Source organism: Bombina bombina, chromosome 6, assembly GCF_027579735.1.
Source record: "Bombina bombina isolate aBomBom1 chromosome 6, aBomBom1.pri, whole genome shotgun sequence".
NCBI lineage: Eukaryota > Metazoa > Chordata > Amphibia > Anura > Bombinatoridae > Bombina > Bombina bombina.
The window spans coordinates 399,995,933-400,006,376 of NC_069504.1; the positions used below are offsets into that span (position 1 = coordinate 399,995,933).

Sequence of the window (10,444 nt, forward strand, 5' to 3'; positions counted from 1 at the left end):
CAGCCGACCCCTATATTATATTTATTAACTCCTAATCTGCCGCCCCCACTATCGCTGACCCCTGCATTATATTATTAACCCCTAATCTGCCGCTCCGTACACCGCCGCAACCTACGTTATCCCTATGTACCCCAAATCTGCTGCCCCTAACACTGCCGACCCCTATATTATATTTATTAACCCCTAATCTGCCGCCCCCAATGTCGCCTCCACCTACCTACAATAATTAACCCCTAATCTGCCGACCGGATCTCACCGCTACTCTAATAAATGTATTAACCCCTAAAGCTAAGTCTAACCCTAACACTAACACCCCCCTAAATTAAATATAATTTAAATCTAACGAAATAAATTAACTCTTATTAAATAAATTATTCCTATTTAAATCTAAATACTTACCTGTAAAATAAACTCTAATATAGCTACAATATAAATTATAATTATATTGTAGCTATTTTAGGATTAATATTTATTTTACAGGCAACTTTGTAATTATATTAACTAGGTACAATAGCTATTAAATAGTTAATAACTATTTAATAGCTACCTAGTTAAAATAATTACAAAATTACCTGTAAAATAAATCCTAACCTAAGTTACAATTACACCTAACACTACACTATCAATAAATTAATTAAATACAATACCTACAATTAAATACAATTAAATAAACTAACTAAAGTACAAAATATAAAAAAGAACTAAGTTACAAAAAATAAAAAAATATTTACAAACATTAGAAAAATATTACAATTTTAAACTAATTACACCTACTCTAAGCCCCCTAATAAAATAACAAAGCCCCCCAAAATAAAAAAATGCCCTACCCTATTCTAAAATACAAATTGAAAAGCTCTTTTACCTTACCAGCCCTTAAAAGGGCCATTTGCGGGGCATGCCCCAAAGAATTCAGCTCTTTTGCCTGGAAAAAAAACATACAATACCCCCCCCCAACATTTCAACCCACCACCCACATACCCCTAATTTAACCCAAACCCCCCTTAAATAAACCTAACACTAAGCCCCTGAAGATCTTCCTACCTTATCTTCACCACACCGGGTATCAGCGATCCGTCCAGGCTCCGATGTCTTGATCCAAGCCCAAGCGGGGGGGCTGAAGACATCCATCTTCCGGCTGAAGTCTTGATCCAAGCGGGCAGAAGAGGATGCATCTTCTATGTTCTTCCATCCGATGACGACCGGCTGATCTTGAAGACCTCCACCGCGGATCCATCCTCTTCTTCCGACGACTAGACGATGAATGAAGGTTCCTTTAAGGGACGTCATCCAAGATGGCGTCCCTCGAATTCCGATTGGCTGATAGGATTCTATCAGCCAATCGGAATTAAGGTAGGAAAATTCTGATTGGCTGATGGAATCAGCCAATCAGATTCAAGTTCAATCCGTTCAATCTGTTCCGATCAGCCAATAGAATGTGAGCTCAATCTGATTGGCTGATCGGATCAGCCAATCGGATTGATCTTGAATTTGATTGGCTGATTCCATCAGCCAATCAGAATTTTCCAACCTTAATTCCGATTGGCTGATAGAATCCTATCAGCCAATCGGAATTCGAGGGACGCCATCTTGGATGACGTCCCTTAAAGGAAACTTTATTCGTCGTCTAGTCGTCGGAAGAAGAGGATGGATCCGCGGTGGAGGTCTTGAAGATCAGCCGGTCGTCATCGGATGGAAGAACATAGAAGATGCAGCTTGGATGCAGATGTTTGCCGGTCCGGATGTCCTCTTCTGCCCGCTTGGATCAAGACTTCAGCCGGAGGATGGATGTCTTCAGCTCCCCGCTTGGGCTTGGATCAAGACATCGGAGCCAGGACGGATCGGTGTGATACCCGGTGTGGTGAAGATAAGGTAGGAAGATCTTCAGGGGCTTAGTGTTAGGTTTATTTAAGGGGGGTTTGGGTTAGATTAGGGGTATGTGGGTGGTGGGTTGTAATGTTGGGGGGGGTATTGTATGTTTTTTTTCTCCAGGCAAAAGAGCTGAATTCTTTGGGGCATGCCCTGCAAATGGCCCTTTTAAGGGCTGGTAAGGTAAAAGAGCTTTTCTATTTTAATTTTAGAATAGGGTAGGGCATTTTTTTATTTTGGGGGGCTTTGTTATTTTATTAGGGGGCTTAGAGTAGGTGTAATTAGTTTAAAATTGTTGTAATATTTTTCTAATTTTTATTAAATATTTTTTTATTTTTTGTAACTTAGTTCTTTTTTATTTTTTGTACTTTAGTTAGTTTATTTAATTGTATTTATTTGTAGGTATTTTATTTAATTTATTTGTTGATAGTGTAGTGTTAGGTTTAATTGTAGATAATTGTAGGTAGTTTATTTAATTTATTTATTGATAGTGTAGTGTTAGGTTTAATTGTAACTTAGGTTATGATTTATTTTACAGGTAATTTTGTAATTATTTTAACTAGGTAACTATTAAATAGTTATTAACTATTTAATAGCTATTGTACCTGGTTAAAATAATTACAAAGTTGCCTGTAAAATAAATATTAATCCTAAAATAGCTACAATATAATTATATTTTATATTGTAGCTATATTAGGGTTTATTTTATAGGTAAGTATTTAGCTTTAAATAGGATTAATTTATTTAATAAGAGTTAATTTATTTCGTTAGATTTAAATTATATTTAACTTAGGGGGGTGTTAGTGTTAGGGTTAGACTTAGCTTTAGGGGTTAATACATTTATTAGAGTAACGGCGAGCTCTGGTCGGCAGATTAGGGGTTAATAAGTGTAGGTAGGTGGAGGCGACGTTCGGGGCGGCAGATTAGGGGTTAATAAATATACTATAGGGGTCGGCGGTGTTAGGGGCAGCAGATTAGGTGTACATAGGTATAATGTAGGTTGCGGCGGTGTACGGAGCGGCATATTAGGGGTTAATAATAATATGCAGGGGTCACCGATAGCGGGGGCGGCAGATTAGGGGTTAATAAGTGTAAGGCTAGGGGTGTTTAGACTCGGGGTACATGTTAGGGTGTTAGGTGCAGACTTAGGAAGTGTTTCCCCATAGGATACAATGGGGCTGCGTTAGGAGCTTAACGCTGCTTTTTTGCAGGTGTTTTTTTCAGCTCAAACAGCCCCATTGTTTCCTATGGGGGAATCGTGCACGAGCACGTTTTTTAAGCTGGCCGCATCCGTAAACACCGCTGGTATCGAGAGTTGAAGTGGCGGTAAATATGCTCTATGCTCCCTTTTTTGGAGCCTAACGCAGCCCTTCTATGAACTCTAAATACCAGCGGTATTTAAAAGGTGCGGGAGAAAAAAAGCACGCGTAGCTAACGCACCCCTTTGGCCGCAGAACTCTAAATCTAGCCGATAGTCTTGAATATAATCCCTTATAATACCTTTCAGTATATTTTCCACTACCAATGTCAGGTTTTCTAATCTATATAACTTCCTGGGTCAGCCCTGCTTCTTTTTTTAAAAAAGTGGCATCACATAATCTTTAAGTCTGTCCTGGGGCACTATGCATCATGAAATTAAGAGTAGTGGTTTGCTTATAACAGTGCTAAGTTCCCTTAGAACCCTCAGGTGTATTCTATCTGGTCCTGGAATTGTATGTACCTTGATAATATCCATACCTTTTTAGAGTTTTAATAAACTGCTGTTTAGTGGATCTCCTAGCTGCTTATTTCATAAAGCCACATGAGTGATTATATCAAGAGCTTTGTCTGAGAGCTAAGCCATAGCTCCATATATTATGAGAATCATTTCAATATGTCTTACAGAACTTCACTATTGGTGCAAAATTCTTCTTTTGAGATTGTCTACTCCAATGACTCCATGCCACAGTTAAACCTGATTTTCCACTACCAAGCCTGGAATATTATGGACTTTATTGTTTTTACAATGTACAGTGTTTTTACATGTTGTTGATTCCTTACCAAATAATAGCTAGCTTAAAGGTACAGTCTGTTTCAAAATTTTTATTTTTTAAAAAGACAGATAATCCATTTATTACCAATTCCCCAGTTTTGCATAGCAACACTGTTATATTAATATACTTTTTACCTCTGTGATTACATTGTATCTAAGTCTCTGCAGATTGCCACATTATTTCAGTTATTTTGAAAGACTTGCATTTTAGCCAATCAGTGCTGTCTCCTAGGTAACCCCATGGGAGTGAGCACAATGTTAAGCCTGGAAAGCTCATAAGGGCCATAAGGGTTAAGGCCAAGATGGAGGAGTGGGAGTGTTCTGGTTTGTGTGTATGTGAAACAATGTTTCAGATAGAGAGGAGGGGTTCTAGCTTACCTTTTTAAGCCCTGTACAAGAAGTACAAGTTCTCTTTCTGCTGGTTTCTTCAAAGTTTTCACATGAAGCGTTCAAGGAGATCTAAGGTACCTCAAAATCGAATCATGGAGGCTAGGGAGGAAACTACAGAGAGAGAAATCGTAGAGGAGAGTGCTGAAGCTGAGGAATGGATCACACCATCCCCTGAAACGGTGGGTCGAACACCTTTGTTTTCTCCTTCCCATGTCCCTCCCCAGGGTGAGCCTAGTGAGGGTGGTAGCGCTACGACTATGCCTGAGATCTCTGATCAGGCCCTGTTGGAGGCCATTAACCAGGAGGGTGGATGGGGAGACAATGTAGGCCCCTCAGATGTGGCGTCTGAGCCCATGGGCCTTGTGGTTTATGCTGAGCCTTCTCATGGCGATGCGGTGGCCGGCCCTTCTAAATTAGCCTCTGGTCCCTCTAGTGTCCCTCCCGGTCCATCTGCCATTTTTCCCGGCCCTCCCTGGGTTATTCCCAGTCCCTCGTTGCCCCACAATTTCCCTACTATAGTTGGTGGGTATAGTGGGAGCTCCGGGGCCTTACCTGGGCCTTCTGCGGCCTTGTCCCACAAATCCATTGTGGCGGTGGTGTCCCTCTTCCAAATGCTGGCGTTGGTGATGTCCGGGGCTCCGGGTGGGTCAACCGCCTCCACGTCGACTTCCGGTCTCGGGTCCTCCAGTGGCGGTGCTTCCGGTGACGTCACTTCCGGTTCCTCCATTCGACGCCCAGTCATAAAGAGGAGCGCATCGAGTTCCCCAGGCGGCTCTGCAGGTAAGAAAGGAGTGCCACATGGGGGAACTTTGGCTCTGGGGGATAAGCCTACAGAGGCGATGGGGGCTCAGGGTGCACAGGGGCATAAGGCGGTTGCAAAAGGGGGCAACGGCGAAATATGCAAATTATAAGGGCCAATATGGAACTGACCATGGTTCAGGTGATCGGGAAAAGAGGGCTAATAAAAGCGCTAGTGCGTGGTCAGGGGCAAAGGCCTCAGCGGGCAACAATAAAGGTGCTACGACACCTATTAGGCCCAGTACATGCAGGATGGAAGATGATAACGTGGATTCTGATTCCACGGGCATGGCGATTGGCACGGATGATGGCAGCATGGATGGGATGGAATGTGATGATAGGGATGGTAGGCCTCAGCGGACGGCCCCGGTTCTGACCACCGCTAGAAAGGTAGTTACTACGTCGGCTTCTAGGCAGGGTACCCCATCACAATTTCATAGTCTAGATATGGAATTAGCGCCAACTAGAAGTCGCAAGAAGGCCCCATTCCCAGGTCCCTAAGACAGTACACTTCAGTGAGGATATTGAAGATTTTTCTGAGGAAGAGCAGAGTGTGCATGTTGGAGAGGGATGTGGCAAGTGCCCATGCAGGCCCAGAGGGGGGGAGCTGTGTGTGAGCAGGGGGAAGGGGAGAGCTGAACTTCCCCTGCGTGGTACTCCTCTCTTGCATTCTGTTTTTCAGGATAGCGACATGGCAACTACTGGCAATTTCGGAAGTGGCATGGAGAGAGGAACAGAGAGCGGAGCAGATTCCCTGGTGTCAAAGGATGAGTGTCCATTGACTTTGGGCGTGGTGGCGATACCGCCTAGGGCGGGGTTGCAAACCGGTGAGTCCTCAGTTTCAGTGGGGTTCAGGAGTTTCACATCATCATCGGATGATTCTGGTTCAGAGAATGACAAGGAGTTGGCTTTAAATGCTAAGGGTCATAAGCGAATGTACAAAATGCTTAGGTGGCTGACTGAGGAAAGAAATGCTGCTAGGAAGGAGTTGCAAAGATCTTCAGAACCTGTTACCTCTGAAAAGTCTGATAGGGCATCCAAACCCAGATCCAGAGTCAGTGAGGCGCGTGGACCTGCTAGCCGCAAGGTGGCACTCCACGGTGATACACGCTCCTGGCCCTCTTATGATCTACACAAACATCTTAAAACTAAGACAGTTTGGCGCGTTCAGGAGGGGAAGTATGTCAATATCTTTGAACTCTCTGTGGAATCCTTGAGGCAGAAGGAAATAGCCAAAGATGGGACTGGGCCGAAGAAATACCAGCGCCCTGACATGTTCCATGAGTGGCGACGTTGTTTCAGGATATACTGTTCTTGCTTTTTAGAGAAGAGGCCCGATCAGTGTTTTGCCATATTAAAATATATGGGGTACATGGAAATCATTGCAGAAAATGATCATGACGGAGCCTGGCGGGATTCTGATGAAAAATTTTGCAGGAAGATGGTAGGTAACCCTCTTCTGGACTTTTGATGTTTGGAGATGCAGCTTTGGGCCTGGTTGGGTCCTGAGAAGGTCCCGGGGATAGCTGCTCCACCAGTGGGATCACACCAGTTACGTTCTGCTAGTAGGTTTCGCAGACGCCCCGCCTGGGTCTGTTGGAAATTTCAAGATAAGCACTGCGCACTGGGAACTGCATGTTCCTTTTGTCACGTGTGCCGCAACTGTTGGGGAACTCACTGGGCAGGAGATCGTGTCAAGAAAAGCGAGAAGCAAGATAGGTTTGGACCCTGAGACCCTGCTGTTGGTAAGAGCAGATACCCTGCTGAGGGTGGCCGCAATTAGACCTTGGCTTGTGCTGTACCCTGATAGGGATGCGGCTGCCTTGCTGGGGTTGGGCCTCCAGGAAGGTTTCATTATTCTGGTACAAGGTAAGGTTAAAGGTTCTGTGGGCCGCAAGAGCCTGAAATTGGCTTACCAGTTTCCAGATGCATTAAAGGAGAAATTGGGTAAGGAAGTTTTGCTGGGTCGGATGGCCGGACCATTTAGGGTAAAGGCGATACCAGGATTGGTTATTTCTCCTTTAGGGGTCATGCCAAAGAAAGCCAGAGGGAAGTTTAGGATGATTCAACACCTTTCCTACCCAAAAGGCAGGTCAGTCAATGACGCCATCCCACAGGAATTGAGAACGGTTCATTATTAGTCCTTTGATGATGCCCTAAGGGTGGTTCAGAGGTCGGGTCAAGGTGCCTTGCTGGCAAAACTTGAGAGTCTGCCTTCCGTCTGCTGCCAATTCACCCATCTTCCATTTATCTAATGGGTTGTTTATACAATGGATCGTACTTTGTCGACCGTTGTTTACCCATGGGGTGTTCAATTTCCTGCACCTTTTTTGATGGCCTTCAGCTCCTTCTTACATTGGGCTGTCGCCAAGGTGGTGGGGGAGGAAAGAATTGCTCATTATCTGGATGATTTTTTGTTGGCGGTCAGACAGGGATCCAGAGAATGTGAGTTACTGCTGCACACAATGAGAATGTTAATGACTAAATTCAGTGTTCCCTTGGCAGAGGATTAAACTGAGGGCCCTTGTACATGTCTTAGGTTCTTAGGGATAGAAATTGACTCTGTAGCCGAGGAATGCAGATACCCAGCAGATAAAGTCTGAAAGATGCTTGAGGAAGTGAAAAGAATGGATTTGGCTGATTTTTGCACGTTAAAAGAGCTGCAATCCCTTTTGAGTCTGCTCAACTTCGCAGGACGAGTCATCCCTATGGGGAGAATTTTTCTGAAAAGAATGGAGCGATTGTTGACCTCCCCTAAGGCAAGGATTATGGTTAACAAAGACATGAAGGATGATATCCAGGTTTGGGACAATATGAGTGTGGTCTTTGCCATCAATGGACTCTCATCTCCATCCCCACAACAGTGGTACGATATCTTAGGATTCTGGTTTTGGGGTGCCTTAAGTGGAACATTAAATTTCAGACTCGTCATGTCCCTGGGGTTGCTAATATTATAGCTGATGTGCTTTCCTGTTTCCAATTGGCAAATTTTATGAAGTTTGTGCCTAACGCTGCAACTCATGGTGTTTCCTGTCCTCCTTTCCTTTGGCAGGTGGCACTGGATGGCAGTCTCTGATTCCACTACTGAAGGCGTCCCTGTTTTCTTCTGCTATGTTCAGGGATTTCCTTCCTGCACAGGTGAGCAAGAATGGTTGCTGCGATGGCTTGCGGAGCTTAGAACTAAGCAGGTAAGAAAGGGTGCGGTGACAGCGCAGTTAGCAGCGGTATCCTTTTTCTGTAAATTGTTCACTCTGATGGACTCTTCCTGGGGGAGGTTGGAAGTGCGACGACCTGACATTCGGGAACCCATAACTGCTGATCGGTTACTCCTTTTGCTTCAGGTTCTACGGAATATGAGGTTCAACTTTTTTCCTCGGCTTTAGCCATGGCATTTAATGGTGCCCTTCTAGTGGGGGAATTGATACCGCAGTCAAAGATGGTGAAGGTGGGAGGGGTGTTTTGCGAACACGTTCGATTCGCCGAAAATGGGGTATTGCTATTTATTCCCAGATCCAAAGTGGATCAGTAGAGTAGGGGTGCTTGGCTGTCACTCCCTGTGAATCAGGGTTCCTCCAGTTGCCCTTACGCCCTGTTGAAGGCCTTCTCGGATGTGTGTCCAGTGGGTCCGCTTAGGTTTGTAATTCACCAGGATGGTACCCCTCTTACAAGATTCCAATTCCGTAGGGTCCTGGGATGGGCTGCAAAAAAAGCTGGGTTAAATCCCAATACCATAGCTCTTTACTCATTTAGGGTTGGGGCTGCTACAACAACGGCGGCTTTAGGTTGGTCTGCTGACCGTATCATGGCATTGGGGAGGTCGAAATCTAGGAGATATTAGTTATATGTGAGACCCCTATTATCCCACTTCTAAGTAATACGGTGTGTTTCTGTTGTGATGTTTTCACTGTTGTGGTATGGACTTAACACTTGTTTCTTTTGCAGGGCCTAGCAATGGTCTGCTCTTTGTCTGGAATGTGGGGCACTCGTTCGTGCACTGGGCAGCCATCTGAGCATCTACTAGACCTGGAGGATAACAACTGGGATTCTCGTCATCTAGGGTGGTGATTAGGTGGTTAGGAAGGAGAGGCCTTTGCTGGGCAAGATGCCATGAAACTTTGCTGCAAGATGCCATAAAACTTTGGGAGAAACCCCACGTTTTGATCCTCCATTTAGGGGGGAAATGATCTTTGCTCAAGATTTGAGTGTGGTGATCCAGTCGGACCTGCGCACCTTCAAAGCTTGGATCCCTGGTATGAGAATGGAATGGTCCAAAATTATTCCCAGGTTGACATGGCAACATATGGCCTGCCACAGGTCAGGAAAAAGCTCAACAGGGACGTGAGGAAATTGATGTTTGAGCTTAGGGGCTTTGTTGTGGAGCACAAAACCATTACGGCAGCTGACTGGAGCCTCTTCCGAGGCGATGGGGTACATCTTTTGAACCATGGCATGGACCTGTTTATTGAAGACCTAAGACAGTCCCTACACCTCTTTGTGTGAGTTTTGGGTGGGGGCGAGAGTGGCCCTGGATATGTGGGCAATCTTATGGCGGGTGGACAGTGTCCGGGGGCAGGATGTGATCGAGGTAGAGTCAAGGCTATTTCCGGCCATGGGTGAAGTCCTTAGACGCATGTCTGGGGTGTTCCCTGCCCGTGTGAATTGAAGCTGAGAACTCTCTAAGCAATTCCAGTATTGAGCTATGCTCTGCTTCCTCTCCTGCGCCTTGGTACTACCCATCTTATTAGCAGGGGTTACTATGCATTAGCTAGTACCTGATTGCCGCCCCCCTGGTCCATGTTTATTCATGCTGGTCGTTTGGTTCCTGTGTTGCCACAATAAATGTGACCTACGGGTTTTATAACCAATAAGTTGTTTGTGTGTTTATTTCTGTGTTAGAAATGAAGCTAAAAGTTTACATTAAACGTTATGATGTATATAGTTAAGTTATGATAATTCTTCTCAAAGAGGAGGATATGGCATTTAATCCCTTATGGCATGTTAACTGAAACATGTCCATAAATAACTGGAACCAAAGCCAAGCCCCTCCTGTTATTTTTAAATAGCCTTCAAAAGGACATATAACTTTCACTGCTGTACATGTGTTAAATATCATCATTTTATCATGGGTTTAATCTACATATGTAAAACCTGGCTTGAACCTTCTTCCATTGCTGACTCTTAAAGGGACAGTTCACCCAAAAACTTTCTCCCCTTTAAATTATTCCTAATGATCCTTTTTACCTGCTAGAGTGTATTAAATTGGTTGCAAGTAGCTCCTTTACTCATATTTCAGCATTTGAAATAGCTGATTTAGCTTGTGGTTTCCCAACCTATACTGAAAGTTTTGATACTGGCGTA

At 44.4% G+C, this 10,444-nt stretch overlaps 1 long non-coding RNA gene across 1 annotated transcript; it reads left to right on the forward strand.

Moving 5' to 3' along the window:
• Window positions 1-4,411: 4,411 nt before the first annotated feature.
• LOC128665096 (uncharacterized) lies at window positions 4,412-9,079 on the forward strand. Its single transcript, XR_008402997.1, has 3 exons — window positions 4,412-4,467; window positions 8,139-8,224; window positions 9,029-9,079. It is a non-coding gene; the product is annotated as an uncharacterized LOC128665096 (long non-coding RNA).
• Window positions 9,080-10,444: the final 1,365 nt, after the last annotated feature.